The sequence below is a fragment of the Coregonus lavaretus genome, assembly GCF_964263955.1.
Source record: "Coregonus lavaretus genome assembly, chromosome: 14".
In the NCBI taxonomy this organism is placed as follows: Eukaryota; Metazoa; Chordata; class Actinopteri; order Salmoniformes; family Salmonidae; genus Coregonus; species Coregonus lavaretus.
This window is the reverse complement of record NC_140001.1, coordinates 15,392,835-15,408,035: the sequence shown is the minus strand read 5'-3', so window position 1 is coordinate 15,408,035 and position 15,201 is coordinate 15,392,835.

The following is a 15,201-nucleotide window of genomic DNA, read 5'->3' as shown; positions in this document are numbered from 1 at the left end:
CCATACGTAAAAATTTATGCACGCATGACTGTAAGTCGCTTTGGATAAAAGCGTCTGCTAAATGGCATATTATAGCAGCCTATAGCCTAATTTCGTCTGTCAAACAGGTAGGTCTACCTCTTATTTCTTAAATAGGAAGAATTAGGCTCCAACTCAAAGCCCTCTTGTTAGTAAAGTCTAATTAAAATGAAGACAGTTTAAATGAATAATGCCTACTCGAATTTGCCTACTTTCAGCACCATGAGCTGTCCATTTCCGATTGATCTGCTTCAAGTTTCAGCACCACAATGCAAGTTACTTGATTCTGGATTATTGTGAGGTCAATAACTCTGATAAATACATAATGGGCAAGAAACATATTGTTTTTAATCAAATTAATTATAGTAGTAGCAAGCTATCAAAGTTGATCTCTGGTCCTCCTCATCTTAGCGCTCTCCTTCTCAAAGTGAACAGAACATAGGCCATGTGTAAGATCAAAAACATTTTTCGGAAGAAGCCTTTGCCTCCTCCTGAACTTCCACTATAGGCTTACACAGCACAGCATTGGTTAGGCAGCAGCACACAAAAAAGCTTTTGATCAGCAAGAGCAGAGCAGGCCGGGGCTCAGGGTTGGAATATCCATTGCAGTGTGTAAGACAGCCTAGTTTTATTTACACCATCCCAGCAGCTATCTTAGAAATATAACTTTACTCTGTGCTTCTCCGAGCATCCACTCCGTAGCCTATAGACTATGGATCATTTGATTGAGACCACACTAAATAGCCAATAGGCACACTTGATATTGTGAGCCCAGCAGCATCGGTCACACATCCATATATAGTCTAATAAGCAACTCTTTCTAAACACTGATAAATATAGACATTTCATCAATTACACGACCCTCCCCTGGACTAGATATTTTTTTTAAATACAAAAATGGAAAAAGCATGACCCTCCCCCATTTTGCTCCAGGTAACCATTCTGCACATTTCAATCCATCCCTAAACAAACCAGACAGCATTCATTATTTTTAATTTATTTAATTTATGGATAGCCAGGGGCACACTCCAACACTCAGATATAATTTACAAACAAAGCGTTTGTGTTTAGTGAGTCTACCAGATCCAATAGGGTGTGATTGGGGTACCCCAGCCCCCCCCCCCTTCGGGGCGTCCCGCCCCCCCACATCCCATTGGTTACTACATGAACGCCCCCCCCCCTTTCCCTCGAACACGCCATCTTCATGCTTGTGTGACACTTTTCATATTCTGGATTTCCCCTGATTGTCTATGCGATTAAAAATGTGGGTTGAAGGGGAAATAAAAGTATTCAGAGTTTTTTGGGGTGCTAAGGACACTGTCTACTGGTGTTCTAGCTAGGTAGCTACCGGTGTTGCCTAGCAGTGATTTATAGATGGCCTGGAGCCAGTGGGTTTGGCGACGAATATGTAGTGAGGACCAGCCAACAAGAGCGTACAGGTCACAGTGGTGGGTAGTATATGGGGCTTTGGTAACAAAACGGATGGCACTGTGATAGACTACATCCAATTAGCTGAGTAGAGTGTTGGAGGCTATTTTGTAAATGACATCGCCGAAGTCAAGGATCGTTAGGATAGTCAGTTTTACGAGGGTATGTTTGGCAGCATGAGTGAAGGAGGCTTTGTTGCGAAATAGGAAGCCGATTCTAGATTTAACTTTGGATTGGAGATTCTTAATGTGAGTCTGGAAGGAGAGTTTACAGTCTAACCAGACACCTAGGTATTTGTAGTTGTCCACAAACTCTAGGTCAGACCCGTCGAGAGTAGTGATTCTAGTCGGGTGGGCGGGTGCCAGCAGCGTTCGATTGAAGAGCATGCATTTAGTTTTACTAGTGTTTAAGAGCAGTTGGAGGCTACTGAAGGAGTGTTGTATGGCATTGAAGCTCGTTTGGAGGTTTGTTAACACAGTGTCCAATGAAGGGCCAGATGTATACAAAATGGTGTCGTCTGCGTAGAGGTGGATCTGAGAGTCACCAGCAGCAAGAGTGACATCATTGGTATACACAGAGAAAAGAGTCGGCCCAAGAATTGAACCCTGTGGCACCCCCATAGAGACTGCCATAGGTCCAGACAACAGGCCCTCCGATTTGACACATTGAACTCTGAGAAGTAGTTGGTGAACCAGGCGAGGCAGTCATTTGAGAAACCAAGGCTATGCCAATAAGAATGCGGTGGTTGACAGAGTCGAAAGCCTTGGCCAGGCTCGATGAAGACGGCTGCACAGTACTGTCTATTATCGATCGCGGTTATAATATCGTTTAGGACCTTGAGCGTGGCTGAGGTGCACCCATGACCAGCTCGGAAACCGGATTGCATAGCGTAGAAGGTACAGTGGGATTCGAAATGGTCGGTGATCTGTTTGTTAACTTGGCTTTCAAAAACGTTCGAAAGGCAGGGCAGGATGGATATAGGTCTGTAACAGTTTGGCTCTAGAGTGTCACCCCCTTTGAAGAGGGGGATGACCGCGGCAGCTTTCCAATCTCTGGGGATCTCAGACGTTACGAAAGAGGTTGAACAGGCTGGTAATAGGGGTTGCGACAATTTCGGCGGCTAGTTTTAGAAAGAAAGGGTCCAGATTGTCTAGCCCAGATAATTTGTAGGGGTCCAGATTTTGCAGCTCAAAAGAGGGGTTTCCTTGATGGCCAAAAAGCTCAATTTTAGTCTTATCTGACCAGAGTACCTTCTTCCATATGTTTGGGAGTCTCCCACATGCCTTTTGGTGAACACCAAACGTGTTTGCTGATTTTTTATCATCTCTTCAGTAGGTTCTATGATTGAGTGTAGTCTGGCCCAGAGGTACAAAGGTGAACATCAAGGCACTGGAGTGACGAACCACCCTTGCAGTCTCTGCCTGGCCGGCTCCCCTCTTCGCACTGGGATTCTCTGCCTCTGACCCTATTACCGGGGCTGAGTCACTGGCTTGCCCATGCAGTCCCTAGGAGGGGTGCATCACGTCATGCCAGGCTTTTTCCGCTATACTCGACCTGGGTTGAGTCACTGACGTGATCTTTCTGTCTGGTTTTGCGCCCCCTCAGGCTCGTGCGTTTGGGGAGATCTTTGTGGGATATACAGTGAGGGAAAAAAGTATTTGATCCCCTGCTGATTTTGTATGTTTGCCCACTGACAAAGACATGATCAGTCTATAATTTTAATGGTAGGTTTATTTGAACAGTGAGAGACAGAATAACAACAACAAAAATCCAGAAAAACGTATGTCAAAAATGTTATAAATTTTAATGAGGGAAATAAGTATTTGACCCCTCTGCAAAACATGACTTAGTACTTGGTGGCAAATCCCTTGTTGGCAATCACAGAGGTCAGACGTTTCTTGTAGTTGGCCACCAGGTTTGCACACATCTCAGGAGGGATTTTGTCCCACTCCTCTTTGCAGATCTTCTCCAAGTCATTAAGGTTTCGAGGCTGACGTTTGGCAACTCAAACCTTCAGCTCCCTCCACAGATTTTCTATGGGATTAAGGTCTGGAGACTGGCTAGGCCACTCCAGGACCTTAATGTGCTTCTTCTTGAGCCACTCCTTTGTTGCCTTGGCCGTGTGTTTTGGGTCATTGTCATGCTGGAATACCCATCCACGACCTATTTTCAATGCCCTGGCTGAGGGAAGGAGTGCAATTGAATGCAAGCTTCACAAAAAAAGTATAATTGTTAAAACATTTCTAGCCTGTCTGTCTATGGGTAACAGGGTTGACATGTTATGCTCGACCCGTTCAGTTTTCCACCACCAAACACCAGAAAATTGCCAAAAAGAGTAGAACCAGCCCATCTGTTTTTATACTATGATTTGACTGTTCAATGTATTTTCTATTGTTTTTAAAGGATTAGTTTAACCATATTAAAATGAGAGTTCAGTTCACGTAACAGGATTGCTCTTAAAATGAGTGACAGGTGTAAATAAATAAATAATCACATTAAATAAATAATAATCTTCAGAAATGACTGTCAAAGCAACAAAATGACTAGGGCTTTACAATGATGGTGAAAACTTGAAGAAGTTTTGGGGATAAGTGGGTTAAAATCTTCCTAGAAGTCACAGAGGGTGCACAGAGGGACATGTCAAAATGCTGAATCTTGGCACTTTAGTAAGTCTTTATTCAGATGTATACAATTTTCCATGTGGTCTATATTAAAGGGCACTTCATTTAATATAACAGGATTTTAAAATTCAATATTGGTGCACAATTTCTACTTAAAATATCAAAGGGACGCAAAAGGCACTCTTTCCGTGGAATGCAATATCTGTTTGCGCTTCTTGCTGTCAATTAGCAGTGTACAAATTATTTATAATTATGTTCCGGCCCCCCGACCATCCGCTCAAGAAAGAATCGGCCCGTGCCTGAATGTAGTTGGGGACCCCTGCTCTAGACTGCGGTCTATGAATTTGAGAGGGGTTACATTATCCCAGACCCATCCCTCAGCTGTATGCAAAAAAAGTGGGAGCTAGGCTACCGTTGTTTTGTTTTTTTAAATGCCAGGCTGTAGCTTTAATGAAGAAGATGAGCTCACTGTAGATGTATGAGTCATGCTTGATGTCTTTTTTCTAATGAGGAAATGGCTCACCATGGCTATGAGGTTGTGGTCCTCTGTAGCTCAGCTGGTAGAGCACGGCGCTTGTAACGCCAAGGTAGTGGGTTCGATCCCCGGGACCACCCATACACAAAAAAAAATGTATGCACGCATGACTGTATGTCGCTTTGGATAAAAGCGTCTGCTAAATGGCATATTATTATTATTATTATATTATGTTCAATAGTGTATCTTTGTAATGTGGAATCTGTGAAATTGTAGTATTATGTTCAATAGTGTATCTGTGTAATGTGGTATCTCAAATAATATTGCATTTGTCACATGCGCCAAATACAACAGGTGTAGACTTTACCATGAAATGCTTACTTACGAGCCCCTTCCCAACAATGCAGAGTTAAAAAGTAAGATAAGATTAGCAACACAAAAAAAGAAGGAAATACTAACACAATACAATAACAATAACGAGGCTATATACAAGGAGTACCGGTACCAAGTCAATGTGCAGGGGTACGAGGTAATTTAGGTAATATGTACATGTAAGTAGGGGTAAAAGTGACTAGGCAATCAGGATAGATAATAAACAGAGTAGCAGCAACGTATGTATGTGTGTGTGTGTGGCGTCAACATGCGTGTGTGTGTTTTGTGTTTGTGTGTTGGAGTGTCAGTGTAGTATGTGTGAGTGTGTGGGTAGAGTCCAGTAAGTGTGCATAGAACCGGTGCAAGAATGTCAGTAAAAAAAAAGGGGGTCAAGGCAAATAGTCCAGGTAGCCATTTGATTAACTGTTCAGCAGTCTTATGGCTTGGAGGTAGAAACTGTTCAGGAGCCTTTTGGTCCCAGACTTGGCACTCCGGTACCGCTTGCTGTGCGGTAGCAGAGCGAACAGTCTATGACTTGGGGGGCTGGAGTCATTTACCATTTTTAGGGCCTTCCTCTGACACCGCCTGGCCTGGAGGTCCTGGATGGCAGGGAGCTCAGCCCCAGTGATGTACTAAGCCGTACGCACTACCCTCTGTAGCATCTTGCAGTCGGATGCCAAGCAGTTGCCATACCAAGCAGTGATGCAGTCAGTCAAGATGCTCTCAATGGTGCAGCTGTATAACTTTTTGAGGATCTGAGGGCACATGCCAAATCTTTTCAGCCTCCTGAGGGGGAAGAGGCATTGTCGTGCCCTCTTCACGACTGTTTTGGTGTGTTTGGACCATGATAGGTCCTCAGTGATGTGGACACTGAGGAACTTGAAGCTCTCGACCCGCTCCACAACAACCCAGTCGATCAGCTCCTTTGTCTTGCTGACGTTGAGGGAGAGGTTGTTGTTCTGGCACCACACTACCAGGTCTCTGACCTCCTCCCTGTAGGCCGTCTCATCATCATCGGTGATCAGGCCTACCACTGTCGTGTTGTCTGCAAACTTAATGATGGTGTTGGAGTCATGCATGGTCACGCAGTTGTGGGTGAACAGGGAGTACAGGAGGGGACTAAGAACGCACCCGTGGGGCCCCCGTGTTGAGGGTCAGCATGGCGGATGTGTTGTTGGCTACCCTCACCACCTGGGGACGGCCCGTCAGGAAGTCCAGGATCCAGTTGCAGAGAGAGGTGTTCAGTCCCAGGGTCCTTAACTTAGTGATGAGCTTGGAGGGCACTATGGTGTTGAACACTGAGCTGTAGTCAAGGAACAGCATTCTCACGTACATGTTCCTTTTGTCCAGGTGGGAAAGGGAAGTGTGGAATGCAACAGAGATTGCGAAACATGCAGGTATTACAGACTGGGTCAGGGAGAGGTTGAAAATGTCAGTGAAGACACTTGCCAGCTGGTCAGCGCATGCGCCGAGTACGCGTCCTGGTAATCCGTCTGGCCCTGCAGCCTTGTGAATGTTAACCTGTTTAAAGGTCTTACTCACATCGGCTACGGAGAGCGTGATCACACAGTCGTCCGGAACAGCTTTAGTGTCCTATAAGTTCTCGTTGTGTTTGTCAGGTGGTGTGTGTGATTGTTTTCGCTGTCGTGTTGGTGCTCTACTATTTACAGTGCGCTATTGTAGCTTGCCTCCTTTGTGTAGGAGAGTATGGTTTAGTGTTGCTTGCCTCGAAGCGAGCATAGATGGTATTTAGCTCGTCTGGTAGGCTCGTGTCACTGGACAGCTCGTGGCTGGGTTTCCCTTTGCAATCCGTGATAGTTTGCAAGCCCTGCCACATCCGATGAGCGTCAGAGCAGGTGTAGTAGGATTCCATCTTGGTGCAGTATTGACGCTTTGCCTGTTTGATGGTTAGTCGGAGGACATAGCAAGATTTCTTATAAGCTTCCATTTTAGTGTCCCGCTACTTGAAAGCGGCAGCCCTTTAGCTCAGTGCGGATGTTGCCTGTAATCCATGGCTTCTGGTTGGGATATGTACGTACAGTCACTGTGGGGACGACGTCGTCGAGGCACTTATTAATGAAGCCGGTGACTGATGTGGTAAATTCCTCAATACCATTGGATTAATCCCGGAACATATTCTAGAATCTGCTAGTGAAACAGTCCTGTAACTTAGCATCCACTTTCATCGGAGCACTACCATTTTGAGCGCATCACTGGTACTTCCTGTTTGAGTTTTTGCTTGTAAGCAGGAATCAGGAGGATAGAATATTAGTCAGATTTGCCAAATCATTTACATTTACGTCATTTAGCAGACGCTCTTATCCAGAGCGACTTACAAATTGGTGCATTCACCTTATAGCCAGTGGGATAACCACTTTACAATATGGTTTTTTTCTTTCTTTGGGGTGGGGTAAGGGGGGATAGAAGGATTACTTGATCCTATCCCAGGTATTCCTTAAAGAGGTGGGGTTTCAAGTGTCTCCGGAAGGTGGTGAGTGACTCCGCTGTCCTGGCGTCGTGATGGAGAGCTTTGTATGCGTGTCAGCGGGTGCTGTAGGTGGGTGTGGTGTGGGAATCAGGCGCAGGACGCAGAAGATAAGTCCAAAAGACTTTAGTAATGCACACTCAAAACACGATCCAACAGCCCGGAGGCGAGAAAAATGCGCACACAGGCGTAAACAAAAGGGCGCACTAAACATGTGCGAAAAATACTCTCCTACACAAAGGAGGCAAGCTACAATAGCGCACTGTAAATAGTAGCGCACCAACACGACAGCGAAAACAATCACACACACCACCTGACAAACACAACGAGAACTTATAGGACACTAATGACGCTAAACGACAACAGGTGTACATAATCCAGACAAAACCAAACGAACATAGAAACATACAACGGTGGCAGCTAGTATTCCGGAGACGACGAACGCCGAAGCCTGCCCGAGCAAGGAAGAGAGGCAGCCTCGGCCGAAACCATGACAATGCGTCTGTGTGTGGAGTAAAGGTGATCTAGAGTTTTTTCGAGTTGCACAGGTGACATGCTGGTAGAAATTAGGTAAAACGGATTTCCGTTTTCCTTCATTAAAATCACTGGCCAAATGGGTGAAAATGTTATTGTTTGCTTATGGCCCTATACAGCTAATTGAGTGCGGTCTTAGTGCCAGCATCGGTTTGTGGTGATAAATATAGATGAAAACTCTCTTGGTAAATAGTATGGTCTACAGCTTTCATAAAGTGTTCTAACTCAGGAGAGCAGAACCTCGAGACTTCCTTAATATTAGAGATCGCACACCAGCTGTTGTTTACAAAGAGACACACACACCCTCCCCTGAGCTTCCACGACACTGCCGTTCTGTCCTGCTGATATATATTTTCCATGTCCTTGTTTAGCCACGCCTCTGAGAAACATAGGATATTGCAGTTCTTTAGATCACATTGATAGGATAGTCTCGAACGTAACTCGTCCAGTTTATTCTCCAGTGATTGCATGTTCGCCAATAGAATGGAGGGTAGAGGCTGTTTATCCACTCTCCGACTAGTCTTGTCAGGTATTCTGCACGCCGGCCTCTATAGCGCCTCCTTCTCCGAGTGTCGGGGATTTGGGCCTGGTCCGGGATAATCAATATGTCCTTTGCCTCCAACTCATTGAAGTAGAAATCCAAATCGAGGTTAGTGATAGCTATTTTGATGTCCAGAAGCTCTTTTCGGTCGTAGGAAATTATGGCGGAAACATTATGTTAAAAAAAAGTTACGGTCACCGCAAAAATACACAAAATAGCACAATTGGTCAGGAACCCGTAAAACGGCTGCTATTCCCTCCAGTGCCATTTCTGTGAATTTATGGTGTTATGTTCAATAGTGTATCTGTGTAATGTGGTAGTTGTGAGGTTGTGGTGTAACGTCTTGGAATTGTTTGACACTCAATGCATGGGCAGGAAAATATTCACACGCTCATGATTTAAATCACAAACAGGGGTGAAGTGTGTGGTGTACATGGCTGTGTGTGAGTGTGTTCATGTTCACAAACTAACCTATACATATCAGTGAAGACTGGTGGGAGGAGCAACAGGAAGACAAGCTCATTGTAATGGCTGGACTGGAATTTATGGAATGGAGTCAAACGTGGTTTCTATTTGTTTGATGCCATTCCATTGATGCCATTCCAGCCATTACAATGAGCCTGTCTTCCCATAGCTCCTTCAACCAGCCTCCACTGATACATATGCAGTAAGTATGTACATGTGTGCCACAGGAGGTTGGTGGCAACTTAATTGGGGAGAATGGGCTCGTGTTAATGACTGGAGCGGAATTGGTGGAATGGTATGAAATATATCAAACACATGGTTTCCAGGTGTTTGCCATTCTATCTGCTCCGTTCCGGACATTATTATGAGCCGTTCTCCCCTCAGCAGCCTCCTGAGATGTGTACATACAGGACTAACCTAAATACATACAGTGAGGGAAAAAAGTATTTGATCCCCTGCTGATTTTGTACGTTTGCCCACTGACAAAGAAATGATCCGTCTATAATTTTAATGGTAGGTTTATTTGAACAGTGAGAGACAGAATAACAACAACAAAATCCAGAAAAACGCATGTCAAAAATGTTATACATTGATTTGCATTTTAATGAGGGAAATAAGTATTTGACCCCCTCTCAATCAGAAAGATTTCTGGCTCCCAGGTGTCTTTTATACAGGTAACGAGCTGAGATTAGGAACACACTCTTAAAGGGAGTGCTCCTAATCTAGCTTGTTACCTGTATAAAAGACACCTGTCCACAGAAGCAATCAATCAATCAGATTCCAAACTCTCCACCATGGCCAAGACCAAAGAGCTCTCCAAGGATGTCAGGGACAAGATTGTAGACCTACACAAGGCTACAAGACCATCGCCAAGCAGCTTGGTGAGAAGGTGACAAAAGAACTGTCAATCTCCCTCGGCCTGGGGCTCCATGCAAGATCTCACCTCGTGGAGTTGCAATGATCATGAGAACAGTGAGGAATCAGCCCAGAACTACACGGGAGGATCTTGTCAATGATCTCAAGGCAGCTGGGACCATAGTCACCAAGAAAACAATTGGTAACACATTACGCCGTGAAGGACTGAAATCCTGCAGCGCCCGCAAGGTCCCCCTGCTCAAGAAAGCACATATACAGACCCGTCTGAAGTTTGCCAATGAACATCTGAATGATTCAGAGGAGAACTGGGTGAAAGTGTTGTGGTCAGATGAGACCAAAATGGAGCTCTTTGGCATCAACTCAAATCGCCGTGTTTGGAGGAGGAGGAATGCTGCCTATGACCCCAAGAACGCCATCCCCACCATCAAACATGGAGGTGGAAACATTATGCTTTGGGGGTGTTTTTCTGCTAAGGGGACAGGACAACTTCACCGCATCAAAGGGACAATGGACGGGACCATGTACCGTCAAATCTTGGGTTAGAACCTCCTTCCCTCAGCCAGGGCATTGAAAATGGGTTGTGGATGGGTATTCCAGCATGACAATGACCCAAAACACATGGCCAAGGCAACAAAGGAGTGGCTCAAGAAGAAGCACATTAATGTCCTGGAGTGGCCTAGCCAGTCTCCAGACCTTAATCCCATAGAAAATCTGAAGGTTCGAGTTGCCAAACGTCAGCCTCAAAACCTTAATGATTTGGAGAAGATCTGCAAAGAGGAGTGGGACAAAATCCCTCCTGAGATGTGTGCAATCCTGGTGGCCAACTACAAGAAACGTCTGACCTCTGTGATTGCCAACAAGGGTTTTGCCACCAAGTACTAAGTCATGTTTTGCAGAGGGGTCAAATACTTATTTCCCTCATTAAAATGCAAATCAATTTATAACATTTTTTACATGCGTTTTTCTGTATTTTGTTGTTGTTATTCTGTCTCTCACTGTTCAAATAAACCTACCATTAAAATTATAGACTGATCATGTCTTTGTCAGTGGGCAAACGTACAAAATCAGCTGGGGATCAAATACTTTTTCCCCTCACTGTATGTACACATATCTAAAACTCGCTCAGTCCTTTTTGTACTGTGAACGCATGCACACACAAAGATCCATTTCCGTTACATGCAAAAGGACCATTTTAGACCCACATGCAGCAGCATGCATTCTCCCTAAGCCACACATAACTACAATGAAGTAGATACACACAGAATGCCAACGTGGTTATCATGTTCTCCATGAACCATTATCCATGTCTCATGTTATCTCCCACAGCCTGTGCTTTAACCAACTGAGGGAACAGACTGTCTAAAACCACAAACCTCCTTTAGGCCCAACAGAGAGAATGAAAGACAGAGTGAGAGAGAAGGAGAAAATAGTTAAAATGAGTGATTGTGAGAGTGTGTCACTGCACTAAGGGACATAGCAATTGAGGAATACAGCCTGTGTTGGTGTCAGGGTGGTGGACTTTGGACCCAGTAGGGTCCTGGGGTGAGATATCAATCTCTCTACTATTATGTTTTCCTCACTCACACACATTAATACGTTAACACACACAATCCCTCATACAAGCACACATTTAGTCACTCATAGACATACACAAAATATGCACAATATACTTTACATACACATTTTCCCAACCACAAGTTCCCAAAAGAAAAACCCTGGCTACCCAAACTTGATCTCCCACTCTCTCCCATCGCCCCTATATAGTATCTCCTATAGCTATATTCCCCATGTGCCCCCCACCCCTAGTCCCCATGCACGTGAGCAGCTTCCAACGGGCTGCTGACCAGCCAGAGTAGGATTACATAACAAGTGGAAAAAGGGAAAAGCGCTTACACTCACTGCATTCGAGGGACTTCCTCCCCACCTCAACATTTTCACACACAACAGACTAGGGTTCAAATAGTATTTTTAATATGTCCAATACTTTAAGCTTGTGCTTGAGCCTGCCTGGAATGCCAGGTGGACAGAGGTTCTATTCGTCCATTAAGCCTGAAAAGCTCAATCAGGGACAGCTAGTGCTAAGTTTCAAATACTGTTTGAACCCTCAACCCAGGTCTGACATGGGCAATTCCATGCTGAGACTAAGATTTTTCACTTTAAAATGTACAGTATAGAGCCCCACAGTGGAGGTGTCATAATACCCATAAAACCTAGCGGTCAAACAGGGAAATGGTTCCAATTGTGTTTCCACCATTCATTTTTCCCATAGGGGATTTTTGAAACAATTAAAATAAGGGCTGTGTTTCGTGTAGGCTTACCCTGCTGTAACATTTTGATAACCGTGTAAATCTCTCTCAGACAAGGTGACTTTTATCAATATATTTGTCTCTATTTACTCTCAGATTCAAAAAATACTAATTAGCATCAAAGTGGACATCATGCAAAACTAAAAATCCCTGCAAGCTCCTGCACGTCATCTGTAGCTGACACCTTTGCTAACAGGTATTATGTCAATTTAAAACATGCACAAGACAGTTCACAGAATTGTCCATTGAAATATATATATATTTTTATTCATTAGTACATTTAGCTAACATTAGATAGTTAATCCAGAGATTCTTAGCTTTGCCTTGATGCGGCAGTCTCATCCAGATCATCATGGCATTTGTAGTTCTTTATGATAGCCACATTAGCTGCTAATTAGCATTTAATTTTGGGGGGGGGGTAAATACAGACGAATATATTGATAAAATCTCCTTTGGGAAAAATGAATGGTGGAAAAACTATTGGAACCATTTCCCTGTTTGACCGCTAGGTTTTATGGGTATCATGGCTCATACAGTAGTACTCTATGTCAAATAAAAACCAATGATTGCAAAGTTAAACAAACCATTCAACTCTATGCACAAGGTCTACTTTTAACAATTTCCATGGAACATTTTACAAAAACACATTTACTTGAAGAATAGTGCAGATACAAAGTTTGGTAACAGAATGACGGCACAAACAGCACAAACCGTAATTCTGTTACCAGATCACAGCCACCCTCCTCCACAAAATCTTCCTCCCCAACCCCTCCGCCCAATGAGCCATTTTGTCAATCTGATTTCGCCCACCCCCTTCCCGCAAACACATGGCTATCAGGACCAACAGGTGTGATTGAGTCATTCAATCAACGCCTGTCAGCTCAATCAATCAACAACTGAAAACCGATCAGCTCTTTGTTTATTATTTTCTTTGTACAAAGACCTTTTTGCCTCGTGTGTGTGTGTGTGTGTGTGTGTGTGTGTGTGTGTGTGTGGGGGGGGGGGGGTTAGGGTTAGAGGTTAAGGTTAGGGTTAGGTTTAGGGTTAAGGAATATAGAATTTTGAATGGAAATACATTTGAGGTCCCCACGAGGATAGAAGAAGAAAACGTGTGTGTGTGTGTGTGTGTGTGCATCTCAGTCTACACATCTCAACACGTTGCTCCACATAGCAGTAAAACGGGTATGCCAGGTTGTAACTGAGAGAGGAACAGAAGTACTACTAATTCTTATCTAAAGGTACTAGCACAGTCTTCAGGAGAGCCAGACATCTTCACCACAAATAGCAACTTCTACAAAGCACTCTACTACAGGCAACTATCAAGGCATAACTTGTTAGACATAACCCACTGATATATATGTATTTTCAACGTCTTGTGCTCAGTGGGTTATGTCTAACAAGTTATATCTTGAACTCATCAGCCTTCAATGTAGTACACAAAGAACATTCTCAAACACACATGAAAACAGTGGGCATAATTAGCATACAGTCTGTGTGTGTATGTGTGTATGGGGGATGAATAGAATAATCTAGAAGATGTTTCCTGTGACAAGCAGTGGTCTTTGGTCACCAAATCTGGCGTGCGCTCTGGCTAGTCTGTCAGGAATGACAATGCCTGGTTCCAGTTTTAATGGCCAGAACTACCTATAGGTCCACCACAGGCGACTGGTGGCAGCTTAATTGGGGGAGGACGAGCTCAGAGTAATGGCTGAAACGAAATAAATGGAATGGTATCAAACACATCAAACACCTGGTTTCAATGTGTTGGATACAATTACATTCACTACATTCCATCCTTTATTATTAGCCGTCCTCCCCACACTAGCCTCCTGTGAGTTCCACATAGGCCATGGACAGTCTATAAGACTGTGAAATGAAACTGATTACCAGGAGTAACAAGATCAAGGAACACGGTGGGGAGCTGACTGCTCAGTAGGACACAGGATGGGTACAGTGCACTGGAGAGGGGGGCAGATACGGCGTGTTAGAAGTGCTCTTTAGTATGTAAATACAAAGAGTGAGAAGAGCCTGTGCCATGTGTGTGATGTGGATAGTTAGTATGTCTTCTCTGTATTCCTGTCCTGATCTCTACTACGGTGCTCCCCTGCCCCCCTCCTCGGCAGTACGAGGGCCCTGAAGAATGTTATCCGTCAACAAACCCCAATCACCAGCCCATGGCTCCCAGTTCACCATCCCTACCCCCTCTAAATACCACCCACCTCAATCTCATTTTACCACCTCTGTCCCGCCCCCTCCTCAGTCTCTCCACTGACCCCTGACCCCAACCTCTGCTCATCATCATTACCATCACCACCATCCCTGACTCTCTGTACCTCCATTCCCCTGCCAGGCTGCCACCCACTCACCATGAACCTACCACACCAGTGATAATAATCAGAGGTGTCACAGGGGAACGTGCCCCCACAGATTTGTCCTGTAAAAGTAAAAATATTTGTTTGTTTGTTTGTTTCTCTGTAATACTACTAGCCAGCTAGCAAGTTTATGAAGTTGGCTTTAGCTAGCCCAGATTGGTTCCCAATCTCCAAACCTCATAACTAGCTACCAAGAAGCCATTTCAGGCTGTCAATCAAGTTAGAGTAGCTAGCTTGTCTAACTATCTTAGCTGGCATTCCTGCTGGCAAGGCTGGTAGACTTTAGAAAAGCAAGCAATAACTAAATGTACTGAATAAGACTCACATTCCTTTCAATCTTTTACCCAGAGTTTAGCAGAGATTCATGGAAGAATATTTAGTTTCTTTAAAAAAATAACCACCAGTCAGGAGGATACAGACGGCTCAAGAGGTATGCTTAGATATGCAGAAAAAATATACATATTTTTTTACATAGAATTAAGCATAATGATTATGGCTCTAGATTGTCGGAAAAAGCTGTTTCAGGTGTTTGAATGCAAAATTGCCCCCTCAGATTTTTGGGGTGCATGACGCCCCTGATAATAATGCCCCTCTGTTCCCTTGGGGTGCATGGACAAAGATAGTACCACCCTGACACATAGCTGAGCATGTTGGAAATGAATCTGAGTGGCTCATCTAGGCATTCATATCAGGGAGCAGAGTGAGTGA